Source organism: Colletes gigas, unplaced genomic scaffold, assembly GCF_013123115.1.
Source record: "Colletes gigas isolate AHSC1104 unplaced genomic scaffold, ASM1312311v1 Colletes_gigas_Sc00010, whole genome shotgun sequence".
NCBI lineage: Eukaryota > Metazoa > Arthropoda > Insecta > Hymenoptera > Colletidae > Colletes > Colletes gigas.
In genome coordinates, this window is record NW_025106639.1 from 8664963 (window position 1) to 8678532 (window position 13570).

At 47.2% G+C, this 13570-nt stretch overlaps 1 protein-coding gene across 11 annotated transcripts in view; it reads left to right on the plus strand.

Annotated features, from left to right (window-relative positions):
• Positions 1–8646: 8646 nt before the first annotated feature.
• The window catches only part of LOC122397809 (homeodomain-interacting protein kinase 2), a 29422-nt gene continuing 24498 nt past the window's right edge, over positions 8647–13570 (plus strand). For 4 of the 11 annotated variants that reach the window (XM_043397223.1, XM_043397229.1, XM_043397230.1 and 1 more), the window contains exon 1: positions 8693–10505. The gene's annotated coding sequence lies outside the window, so the exon portion shown is untranslated. Of the gene's footprint in view, positions 10506–13570 lie in introns of all 11 variants that reach the window. The other 7 variants (XM_043397226.1, XM_043397235.1, XM_043397224.1 and 4 more) reach the window with 6 other exon arrangements.

Below are 13570 nucleotides of genomic sequence, written 5' to 3' on the forward strand. Positions count from 1 at the left end.
TTGGAATGATTAATATTAAGATACATATTAGTATTCTAATATGCAAGGTCCATACGTGCAGTTGCACATTTCTGGTTGGATCTTCAGGATCCTTTCTTCGTTTTGTACGAGTGTCTTGTTAGGCATTGTCATAATGCAAGTATTTATTTAAGAAGGAACAATTGATAATAAAATACATATTGATACTTTAGTAATCAGGATTCGTACGTGCAGTTGCACATTCCAATTTCGTTTCTAGAAAACATGTGATGGATTATTTCACACGTATCAACATTTTGTTAGGTTTTTGATCTCTTCATCGGTCAGAGTTCGTGCGTGCAGTTGCACATTTCAATTTCGTTTTTAGAAAACATGTGTATCATCTCACGTGTATTGACATTTTGTTAGGTTCTTCGTCTCTTGATTGGGCAGTTCTTTTAAGAACTCTCCTTTTCTAGCTCGTTTCTAACTTTTCGATAGCTTCTCGCTTAGATAGGTATTCGAATTCCTCGCCAAAGGAAGGGTGGTTGGGGCGAGGCTAGGGTGGGTCTCCATACGCAGCAACCTCCTCGCGGTGAGACCCGGGTCATATTATTTACTATGTAATTAATATAATTATTAATTACATAGCAAATAATATGAGCTAATGGCTGCGTTTTTCTCGTAGTTTCACATATGTTACTCGCCCCGGTGTGCGGTCTGATAACACTGATTTCGAGTCGCAAATAGGTTTTTGCCGAGTTAGTTTTTAAATAAATAATATATTCCAATTTAAAATAAAAAATAGAGGATTTGCGGTGTATTTATCAATGAGATCTTTACGTATTTTAATAATTTTGAAATCTTTAAATAATCTCGATCGATTGTTTACTCCAATGAAATTAATCGATCGATGCTCAATTCTGGACCATACAGCTTTCATTCCGTTAAAAAATAATAAAATTTATGTAATTTTATTTTCCGTCTCGCTTCCTCTTGTGTTAATTTCTAAATCTGTTGATAACGTTGCGAGTGACACGAAAATGGTAATGGGGTCCCGGGACCCCAGAGAAACGGGCCGAAAAAATACATTAGGTGAAAGGTCTACTCGTATTATATCTTATATAGTTTACAGGGTTGCTATTATTAACACTTTCATTCGATATTTATAGAAACTATTTTAAATTCAGTCATGTCCAGAGCCCAATCGTCGATATGTTATCCTCGTATTCGTAAAGGTGGCGCTAGATAGATGGCGCCAATGTTCAAGTTTCTGGTACGGACGAAACCACGATCGATCGTAGCTTGTAAAATCCTATAATTATCAATTTTAACCGCAGAGTAGCGATATTGCACGAAAACGATATTATCGTGAAGCTATGCTCAACGAGCAACCCCCCTAGTTTCTACAAAATATCGAATGCGATACGTTTCGTTAAAAATAAATTCGATGCGTTGGAACTATACTGTTTTCTGGGAAACGTACGAATCGTGCTGTAGTTCCTTTCAAGGACCTCGGTTTGGTTAGTGATACGGTTGGCCATATCGATTACTTTATAAAAAGATTCAAGGAGCGCCGTCGAAGAAACAATCGCACGAAACAGGCAATAACGCTCGTTCGCGTTGCATCAGGAAAAATACCAACGAATATATCGGTCGCGTTTGATCGATAGTCGTCCGAGTCGAGTCGTAAATCCGAGCGACGAATGCGCGAACATGGTTGATCCCTTATCGCCGAAATGCGCTTATTATAAGCGATTTCTTCTACGAAATTGTTAGGCTACTCGCGAAAACGAAGAAGCAGAAAGCCTATGGGCGGCAAGGCAGCGCGCTCGTCGGCTCTACCGCCGATAAATTTATCATTCGTGTCTATTTACATCCGAATCGATAATCGATACCTTGAGCGCACCTCGCACCTAGCGTACATCCACGCACGCACACATTCGCTGGCCATCGCGTTAGCACGATCGAGATTGGGCCCGTTCGGCGATTCGAAGCTAAGAATCGATCTCGATTTTCATGTAAAATCTCTCGAAACATACTGCAAGGAAGGGTCAAAGCATTTTAAAACGTTAACTTTAAATTATCTTTTAAATTCGCGTACAAAACGAAGTACATACGTGCTGTTTCTAAAAACGATGTATGTCGAGGAAAAGGGTGAAAGGGTGAAGTTGAGAGAAAATGGCCGTTATACGACCCGACAGTCTAGAAGGAGAAAGGTTCGATAAATTGTAAAAAAATTCTGGTCGAGTGAGATAATTTATTGCTAGCGGGAAACAGTTTTGTAGAAAAAGAAGAAGTTAGTTCGTTCCGAGGACACACCGGTTGTTGTCGCGGGGCCGCCTGGTGCCGTCATCCGGAGAGTTATCATTCCACTCGCGCTCGTTCCACGACCTCACGAAACATCCCCTTGCCCTTCGACCTCCGCGACCCGTACGGTTTCCAAGCTTTTTCCGTCTTCTCTTCTCCGGACAGCCAACAAACGCCGTCCGTACGGCCTGCTTTCTTCTCGGGCCGTTCGACGAAACCGAAGAGAATTTCCCCACGACGGAGATTACCGAGGCTGAATCGACGCGACGAGAAGGAAAACGGTCTCCGGGATTCCCCAAACCCGCTAATACCCTCTTTAGGCCCCCTCCTCGCCCCACCCACGTCCGAAGGTTCTTTGTCGACTGTAAACACCCGGCGAATCGTTATCGCCGGGCAATTATCGTCCATCGAATCGAATGGTTTACAAAACTATTCTTGTGACTAGACTGCGGATATTTATGCATTTATGGGAAATTTAGATTGTCAAAAATATAACAAAAACTCAAGTAAGATAAGAATTATTGTATTTAGGGGTTGAAAGAACCCTCTACGAAGCTCTTATTTTATTAATTTTATTAATAAATATATGAATTTGCATCAAAATCCGCAGTCTACTTGTGACCTTTTTAGCTAACTAAATAATACAGAGCTGGTTGGTGACGGTTCGAAATTTCTCAACGTTCGATACAATAGCGATAGAAAAATGAACTGATAACAGACGTAGGGTTCGAGTGTCTCTTTGGAATAGTAGATGGGGTTTCTAGGGGCTTTGGAGTAGAAGCGAGGATAATAGAACAGAGCATAAATCATGATACTGTAAAGCGGGAACGAAAATGGCGGGCGTAAACTTTTGGATGGCGCAGGCAGTAAAGATATTTAACTACAGGAGTTGGTACGTTACAATTGATTCCGCCGGACGACCGTCCATAGAACCTTCTATAGCTTTACCTACGAAGGTGTTCACAGCCGTGAGTTAGCACGCCGCCTGGCGATCCCTTTGAAGCACCGTCGGGCAACCTTCTTTGCAGCGGCTCGAAATTGAATCCGAAATAATCCATGCGGGGCCGCTGTAACCGCAACCTTCGGGAACCTAATTCAAAAATTTATAGCTCGGAACGTTTTATTTTCCAACGCGAATAACCACGATCGAAGCCTCCGTATTTTCTACGTTCGTTTTTCAATGTCGCGCGATGTCTGCTCGGAATTGCAAAGAATCGGTTGCTCGTGGTCGAAGGATTTTTTGGCAGAAGGTTAGCCGTAGTCGTTCGATCGCTGGAGACTATAACACGAAACGCATGCCGCCTGCGGAAGTACTTTTTCACGCGCTGACTACACCGGCGTACGTTACGAAAAGTAGCACGCAGGAGCGTAGCTACCGGGAGAGTTTTATTTTTCAAATATAGATATTTCAAGATTCGTATACATACGTGTCCCAGTTTTTACAATCGATAATAAATCTATAATCGATATTAAAATCCAAAGAGAAAAATGTGGGTTGAAATGCTATGACGTTTAGACGGTTCAACGATCGTGTTTTCGCGCGGTAGCAACGTTTCCCGGATTCTAAGGCGAAATTGCAACAGAGAGGCGATAGGTGACGCAATATTGCACCGAAATCCCGAGTCTCGTGGCGTTTCGGGTCGAGTCGTACGGTGACCGAGGCGAGTTCATAAACCTGAAGCGCGAGTAGTGTCGCAACCCCGAAACGACTAGGTATTCCAGGTCCTGGAAGCCAGCAGTCTACGAGGTGCCTCGGTATCGCCGCACGTTCGGAGGTAGCTTATCGTCGCTGGTTGTAAAACAACAGATAAATGGTACGTGGAGCGCACGCGGCCGACTTTGAGATCGCGGTCGACTCGGTCAAGCAGGGTCACCGCTTCCGTGACTGTCCTATCTGCGAACGTGTTCGTCGCCGTCCATGAACGCCGCGTGACCGTGCACACGTACGCGTCCACACACGAGCAAACGTGGAATAATAGGTGCGCGCACGCACGGGGCGTTTGCTATTCGCCACCACCCCGTTCCTCGACTAGGAATTTCATTCGCACAGTAGGGTATTTGGCCGAAATTATTATCGTTATTTCGTTGCTTTATGGTACTTTAGCTCTGCATAGGTTACCCAGGCCCTCAGGGACATGTTTCCCTTACTTTCGCGCGATCGATGGTTTCGCTAGGCGATCAAACTGCCCCGTACGGTAATGAGCCGATTAGATCAGTTCTATGCGATCTGTAGCGAAAAAGCGGTGTGCTCAGCGAAGGCCTCGGACAATAATTAAAGCCGATTAAACTCGAGATACGAGCGCCGTTGATTAAATCATGCCTGAATTCTTGATTCCGTGCTTGACGATATGCCAATGATACAGACCACTATTAACCTTGAATAGAAAAATTTTATCGGCGAGAACCGAACGATCGTGAATAGTTAGTAGGTTAAACGATTCAAAATGGAAGCGTAACCGTGATCCGTACTGTCCGTTCCACCGGGATTCGGGAGTCCGAAGTTTTCCTTTCTGGTATCTCGTATCGATCTTCGTTCAGAGCTACGCGTAATAAAAACGAGAAATGTTAATACAGTTATGTTCGATTCCGGGTATGTATCATCGTCTCGAGGAAATTGATAAAGATTGGCGGTCGTTGCAAATCCGGAAGAATCTGACCCGGGCGAATTTGCGCCGGTGTTATCCGTAATAAAATTATATGCTGGTACGATAACGCGATTAACTTCCTATCGATCGACGATACGCGTCGTGCGTCTGCGATGGACGTTCGAATCTTTCTTAATCCCCCCTAGTCCTAATTATGTTTGGCTTCTGAAAACGATTATACGATATGACCATTGCTAGACACTAATCATAAATCGAACGATGGACGAAAGATTATGCTTGTCGCGATAGGAGAAAGAGCGAACGAACGTATCCGTAAAGTATGATCTCTTGAACAGTCGAAGAAAAAAAGGCTACCAGGTATGACCTATTTCGTCGGCCATCGGGGTGGAAAGCTACCCTTAAAGTCGCGCGGCAAAGCGAAAAAAGCTACGATCCCGCTACCTAAATAGAAGTTTCGTTCGTATCGAGATTAACGTCGTTCCCATCGGAGAACGAGGCGAGACACGAAATTCGATTTGAGCCCGACCACGCGACGTCTCGAAACGTTTCCTCGTCGATCGTGGGTGATTCGATTAGAAAGGACACGGACGATGGAAAAAGCGTCTCGCGACGAACATTAGGGAATTCGAAAATTATTACCTCGCGTAAAAACATATTCCGTTCGGATAATACAGCGGTGAAATAGTAGAACGATCGGATGGTTGAACATTCGGGTAACAAAGGTTTCGTACAGTGGCTCTATACATAATTGAAAACATTGAAACGAGGATGGATGGTACCGATACTTTAATTTTCAAAATTCGGCCATAAAACCCCCCGGACAGAGTCCATTTAATGAAGCGATGGAAACCTTGGAACTTCTTTCGCGTTCGCGTTCGGAAAGAAACTATTGTCGGCGTATTGTGCTCGCTTCGAAGTCATAGAACTTTTACGATCGCCGATATTATGCCAAATAACAAAGATATTACCGTGGCCTGTTCCAGCGAAACCTGGTGCAATTAAGGTATCGGTAAGTCAGCGGGTATCCGATACGCTCGTGGACGTTTAGTCCCGATGAATTCAGTATCGAGTAGCGAAAAAAAGGGTTATACCTGAGAGCCAAGAGCGAATCGAGTGTAACGGTGGCGAAGGGATTAACCCGTTGTAAGAGGAGCGTAGAAAGCGCGGGGCCCTATTCGGGCTGGCGAACGGCGCACGGCTCGGACCGCGGTTTTATTCGGGGCCCCGGTCACGATTTCCACGAGCGTCGTTAACGGTTAACCGAAAGTTCGACGAGTCTCTCGGTATTCCCCTTTGATTTTTCATCGGTGCTCCCGCCTCGTCCTCACTCGAGATTCTTTCCTCGACGAGCGGTCCAGGGCCGCCGCTCGCGAGGCGAACCTTCGAGCAAAACGACTTTCAGAGCCCGCAGTAATGTACTTTCACATTTGCAAGACCGAGGCATTGAATCGCTGGAAACTCGTTTCTTATTGCGAGGAGGAAAAGAAGCGGGAGAGACGGGGCGGACGGAGAACCGCCTTCAGCGGCGAATGATTTTTCGCAACGATGCACCGAAGCACCGCCGCGCGTGGCTTCTCGCGAAAATGATAGCCGGCTCGGCTTCGAGGCTCGTTTCGAGAGCCGAACGCCACGATGCTCGGTATCGTGCACGAGTCCAGGGGATTCGTTGAAAACAAATTGTTGGAAACACGACGTTCCTGGGCCGTGCTTTAGAAGGTGGCCGGCCGGTGTGTACGGAGTCCACGGTACTCTGATATTTAGAGAGCGATCTGTATTCACGTTCTCGGGCAGAACGGCAAGTGCAGTGACCCAGTGACACGTGGAAAATCTGGTCCGCAGCGCGGCGCGCGCCGAGAAGATTCGAATTCGCCGGATCGAGCGGTCTAATATCGACGATGACGGCCGTAGCGGAGGCACGCGGCTTTGCTTTTGGCAAGGAAAAAAACCGCCTGGCCGTGGTCGTCAGCCGCTAGGCGCCACGAACGGGGCATAACCAGGGACCATTTTAATTTACATCCCACCTGCCAGCCGCGCGCGACAACTCGCGTGCTCGTCTACGGATTCGTTTGCTCGACTTTCCAATCCGCGACACTCCACCTTCGATGCCGGGGAGCTTCCCCCCGGTCGAATTACTCCTCTCCGTCGCGAAAGTCAACAAACCGGAGTCGAAAACGCGTATGTATTACGAAAACGGGTACGAAATTAACGCGTAACGTTGAACGTTAAAAGAAATATTTTTGTTCGAAACGCTTACGAAGTGTTAATAAACGAGGCATCCCGACGCTGTTAAAAGTATAAATAACAATACTGAAATAACGGACGGGATTGTATTTATTGCGTTTCCAGGCCCCCGGGAGGAAGGAACGCGTGAATTTTCGTACGAAAAACGGCTGCCCGCAGGCCTTTGGACCCGTCTCCTCGCCTCTCTCTCTCTCTCTCCCTCTTTTTGTCCATTTTCGAAAGGCTCTTCCCATGAAACCGTTGAGGGATTTTAAGTAGGGTGCAAAACGAGGGCTTGGGTGGGGTCGGGCGGGGCGTACCGACGGTTCTGGCTCTCTTTATTGCACCCTCCTCTGGGTCGGTGCCGTGGACCCAATTCGCTCCAAGACCTCGACGTCGTTATTGCGTGTACCGTAACGCGTCTTCGCTCGGGGATTCTCCGATTTGAATTATAAAATCCGATGGCCGACAACTGCTCGTCATTTAATGATCGCTGACGTCACGCCCGGAGACGCGATTAGAACGGGCTGGGTCTCTAATGGTTTCGTGACGTTTCGCGTTACACCGGGTTCGTTATTTTTATTGTTATTAACGGACGCGGTCGCTCTTCGGTACATTGACGATACACAATGCGAACAAATCTACGAAAGCCCGATCCCACAAGACCACGGACCGAAACGAACGTCCACTCCTCGAATGGAAAGTGCTAAATACGAACAGAGTCGTTCTTATTTTCTTTTTCCAACGAATTATTAGTCTCGGATTGCCCTACATATCACTCGTGTATCGGGAAGAGCAAACTTTTGTACGGTAGAACGTCGATTATCGAGGCCCCGATTACCCAATGTTCGATTATTTATCGGAATACATGTGGAACATATACATACATAAGTACAGCACCACCGGCTATCGCTATTTATACTTCGAAATCTGTATTTGTCTGGCAAATACTAGACGTTAACACATAATTAAAATTAGATGTTTCGTTTACGCTATGAATAATGAAAGAAAAAGAATAGCGCGTAAAATTGAAAACGTTGAGGCCAGTTTCCGTCATTTTCAGGGGGAGAAAGTTTTCGATTCTTCTTTGGAGACGATGCTCGGTTTCCTTGGGCGTTTTTTTCCATGCCGATGGAAGCTTTTCACCGATATTAATAATTATCCTTCGCGACGCGCATCGAGGCGATCGGACGGCATTTCGCGTTAATGCGAGAAAAAGCACGGCTGTATCTTTAGACGGTGACTGACGCAGAAAGATCCGGTTTCACTTGGCTCGAACGCAACCAGACTATCTTCTAATCTAGAGGCCGAAATTTCTCGCCACGTTATCGCCTACTTTCGCAAAGACCGCTCTAAAACAAGACCGGGCAAGCTGTCGATCGATCGACCAAAACGATCCCGCGATCCCTCCTTAAGATCACGTGTATTCTAGCGAATGGGCGCAGCTCCCGGATACGGGCGGATCGGCAATACGCGAGGCACCGGGCTATTTTTATGTATTTACAAAAAGACTGCCCGCCACTGTTATTAATACTCCATCACTCCAACGAAGTAGTCGTAAAGATATCGCCCTCTTCGACGCACGATCCTCGGGGATCTTCGAGACGCGTCCCTCGTTCGGATGCGCGCTAAATCGTCGCAGGGTTGCGTAAAAAGGTGAAATTGCCTTCGAACGTTTCAATGTTCAAGTTCGTCGAAACGTTTTCGTCGTCCTTACGACGACGAGTTATTCTCGTTGGATTCTTTTCTTTCTTTTTATTGGACACCGTCACGGACAACGATCGACACTTTGCGCGAAAAGGGGGACTTTCGAACGCTTTGCTGACCGATTAAATTTAACGATTAAACGTAACGCGTGTTCGTTTTCATCGATGTCGAACGCGGCACGGCCGTGAAAGTGCTTAGATCGTTTCAAGTTTTACTGCGTTTCCGTGGTCTCACCGCGATGGTTACAAATCGCTAGTTCGACCACCCGTATACCATTGCCTTGTCTCTTTTCTTTTTTTTTTTCCACGCCGGAAACCGGCGTATCGTTGTAAAGCGGTACAACGAGAAATCGATGGTGAAAACGATTGCGCGAAACGTTTATTTCGAACCGTGCAACCGTTTACGTTTAGAAAATTAACGAACAACCCGCGTCCAAACGCGTTTCGCGTACGCATGATTTGCGGCCTAGATCTCTCTAAATGACGAACAAAATTCTCTTTTGGATCGCTCGCTCAGCATCGAAAAAGTATTAACGGTCGCGTCATTCGTCAACGTCAGCACGAAAAATATATCGGAGCGTCAAAATATAAAGCACGCGTCCAAATTTAAAATCAAAGCTCGTAAATAGACACGTTGGATCAGAGAAAACATATGTCGGTGAAAAAAAAGATCGATACAAAGATGTTTGAAATTTTGGTTGTAAAATCCCGGTTTGCAGAGTATCGTGCGCCGTATGGGCCGGAGATTTGTGCGATAAACGGGTTGCGGTGATGCGGGGGACGTCGTGGCGAGCAGTGTATATACGTCAGTGTCTGGCACACATGAGTCATTCTGGGAGGAAACGGTGACGGGGCGCTTGATGCGCCCACGATATGGTCGTCCCTGCGCGGAAAGTGAGCGTAAACCGCCGAGGCGTTCCGAAGATGGCCGAAGCGAGGCCGTCGTGCGGCAGTCGAGCCCGAGCGATCCCCCGATCGCGGTCGTGCGTGGTGGTGCGGCAGGTACGGCAGTCAGTAGTGGATTAGCAGCAACGGGAGCAGCAGCAGGGACGACGGTGGCGTAGCGCTAACACGAAACGAGCAAGGGAAGGAGGAGGAGGTATGATCGCGCGAATGATCGACGACGGGAGGAGACATCGTCGAACGGGTAAATAACGGATCGTCGTATTTACCCAATGCTGCGAGAGAAACCGTCGTGAAACGAAGGTGTCCTGGATGCAAACGCTGGCTGCTCCACGGAATATGTACGTGGCGGAGGTGGGCGCGGGCCGTGCGAAAAAGTGGCGAAAACTGTGAGAGAGGTGCAGTGGTGGTCGTGGCGGTGGTGGTGGTGGCGGTGGCGGCGGTGTGGCGTTGCTGGTGCTACTTCGGTGTGTATGCGCGCGTGTATTGGTGGGACACGCACTTCGCCGGGGCCGTGGTTTTACGCTCTCTCTTTCGCTCCTGTTCCGTCGTCCGTTCCCTCTTTCTCTCGCTCGTACCCCTCTATTCACCGCCGACTATCCACCTCTTTGTCGCTCGTACGGAGGCCATCGTACCGAAAGCGACCGAGCCAGGCCAGCCACTACGCAAGATGGCTGTGTGTCGCTAACGAGAGGCCGACAAACCAGACGGGGAAAAGGCAACCCGGGGATAAACGGAACATGCTGCTACGTGAACGTCGGGCCCGTCCCTGAAGAGAGAGACACTGGCCAAGAAGCGAGAGGTACGTTTTCTCTATTACAGAATTTTTCATTTTTCTCCGTCGCTCCGTTTCGCTTTCTTTCCGTTTTTCGCTCTTTATCCGCGACACCGATCGTCTTTCCATCCCCCTCGCTTGTGTCCCAGTGACGACGCCTTCTGGAATCTTTTCTCGAGGTTGACAGGTCGCCGAACGTAACGCGACTCGCGTGTTTTTTGCATTCCCGAATCCTCCGAGTGTACGTGGACTCTACCATCTCGCGTATGTACGCGTACATCGATATACGCATGTTCCGTACACGAAAACGTAAACAAGTTAAAGCTCTGCCCCGACGAACAGTTTCCTGGATGTCGACAACCGATCCCTGGCGTGCTCGTCCATCGAGAACTTGTCGTCGGAGCGAGACGCTCGATCGGACGTGGCTCGATCTTGTAATTTGTTCGCAACGATAGCTTGTCAGTTTACGTCTTTGCTCCGATTCACGACTAGACGACGACTGTACGATAATGCGAGCCGAAAAACCGAAACGAAAACATCTGTTGCCGAAAGGCTGCGAACTACGAACATAACCTCAAAATGGGTCGGTTTCTTGTACCGTCGCGCGTAAGTACAAGGTAGTACGTGCCAAGTTGCGTCTCTCGTCGATCTGTGCTTTCATCGACGGGATACAACCGTGGATGAGTACGTGCGTGCGCGCTCGAACCTAATAAACAACTTTCATCATTAATTTTGCATAAACTTTTCCGATCGTGTGTGAGTTCTCGAAGATACTTTGCACCGGAGCGACGAAGAACTTGAAGAAAACATGTTGCGCCACGAAAATTCCGCTACCGACGAGCAAGATCCGCCGACGGAGTGGAAAAGTTTCTGCGTCCGAAGACGCGCAACCGTCGGACAAGAAACATCTGTCGGTCGAGGAGCGACCGACTACGTCTACGCCAGCTGCTGGAACTCACCGAGCTGAAACTTCTCTCGATTGCGATTTCGGACTGTCAGACGATATTGCACTACTGCAATCGTCTGTTATAGTACGTATATACAGTGCTCGCTACCGACGCGAGTATTGTTGGTTTCGTTGGCTTCGTCGACGCTTGATTCGCATAAGTTAGCGTGGAAACTTTCCATCCAGCGCGTCGACGTGTTCGTTTCAGACCACGTCCCGACGTACCTGACCATTCACCAATACAGCCAAACTCGTTCTGTATTTTACGCATTCAGCATTTTGTCCAACGTTCCGTCCAATGGGTGGTTACGGTACTTTTATTGGACGGAGACGATACGACTCGATTCGTTATAAAATTTCGTAAGCCTGGTCGCATTATCGCATACCGATATAGCCACTGCGTACTCCACAGTCGCTAAAAAGTGTTGTCACGGTTACGAACGACATTTCATTACCGTCTCGATACAAGTGTGCGTACGTCACCGGATCGAACGTTATAAAAGAGTTCCACGAAAAACAGAAAAGCCTTGTCTCGAACTCGATTGTGCTTAAACTCGTGTTTGTACTTCACCGGCTGCCAGGGGGCAACGGAACATAATTCGATCGTCGCAGACCCCGGGACACTACGAAATCGAAGGGAATATACTAGTGCTCGTACTCCATATTACGTATTCGTTTTGGAGCAACCTATCGAAGTAAAATTGAAACTCAAGAATACTTTCTTTAATACCATGTAAAACAGTAGTCGATTGTTATTTTATAATGTTTCGATGTACCGTGTTTAAAGTGTTAAACCAAAGAAAAACATATTTCGTATAAATTACCCTGATGCAAGAGCGACTTGCGAAGTCATTTCCTTTTGCACGGGCGGAACGAGGAAAAGCAATTTCGAGAAAGAAAAAAAACTAATCCACGAGTCGAATCGTTTTCCTGCGGAACTACGACTCAAAATCCAATTAGTTTCATCCGTTTCCCCCCTTCCTCCCTCGAAGCCCGATCGATCGATGCTCTATATTTTCGCGTCTGATTATCGTTTTCTAATTATTGCTCAACGTCTGGGAGTCCGCGTTAAGTGCGGAATGTATAATCTGGAAAGCTAACGCGACTCGAGGGGGTGGAGTTCCTGCTCGATTTTGGAGTTTCTCGAACGCTTGACCTTTCGACCGCCCTTTCCAACAGAATCAGTTATGCGTATATTCTACATGTACTCCGTTTTCTTTCTAGGTGTCTAAAATGAAGAAAAATCATTCGATGGTCCGATTTAACTAGTACATAGATACGAAGCATGGATTTCTCCCGTTTGATAACCAAGATAGTAATTGTGATCAGGGTGTATTCGTCACTACCGGCGTCGATGTTAATAAAAAACGTAAAATCATTCGCGTGCGATGCATTGACCTTCGAACGACGTCGCATAAAGGAAACGCGATTATTCAGGAATATCCATAGAATCCGTGGTGCGTTCTATTATGAAAGAAGGTCGAATCCCGATCGCTGGGTCAATATTCGAACCCGTACTGTACCGTAGATTCTCATCAATTGAGTTGTCGAAACCCAAAGATCTCTTTTCTTCGAGCCGGGTATTCGAAAAATGGCCACTGTCGTCTAGGATACGTTTCTATCTGAGGTCGGAGAGGAGAGAAAGGAATTTTTTGTCCGCGTTCTGCTTCGTATTGCACGCGGTCCACGAACAAAACGGCCCCCCCCCCTCCCCCTCCCCCCTTTCGGCAGGAGATCCGCGTCGCGTCCACAAAAATTTTTCGTCCGTTGGAAACTTTGCACGGTTCGTAGCGTTCTATTTAAGGAATATAAGCTCGACTCGTCGGACCTCTACCTCCGCTGGAAAATAGTTTCGCTTCCGGTGAAAGCTTCGCCATGGTTCTCCTTGCGCTATCCAATTACTGGTCCATCCATCGTTCGCCGCAGGAGTTTGTTGTTATTGCCAGACCACTTTGCCGATGTTTTCGAACCGACTTTGCAATTTCAATTGACGAATGTGTTTGTTTTTACGAATGCACGCGCGGGAACACGACACGCGTAACGTTGTTTGATCGATAGAAACATCGTTGCATCTCGTTACGGTGTTTCTTCGAACGTATTAAATAACAGTCGTTATGAAAGTGGTCCAAATTTAATAAATATTTGT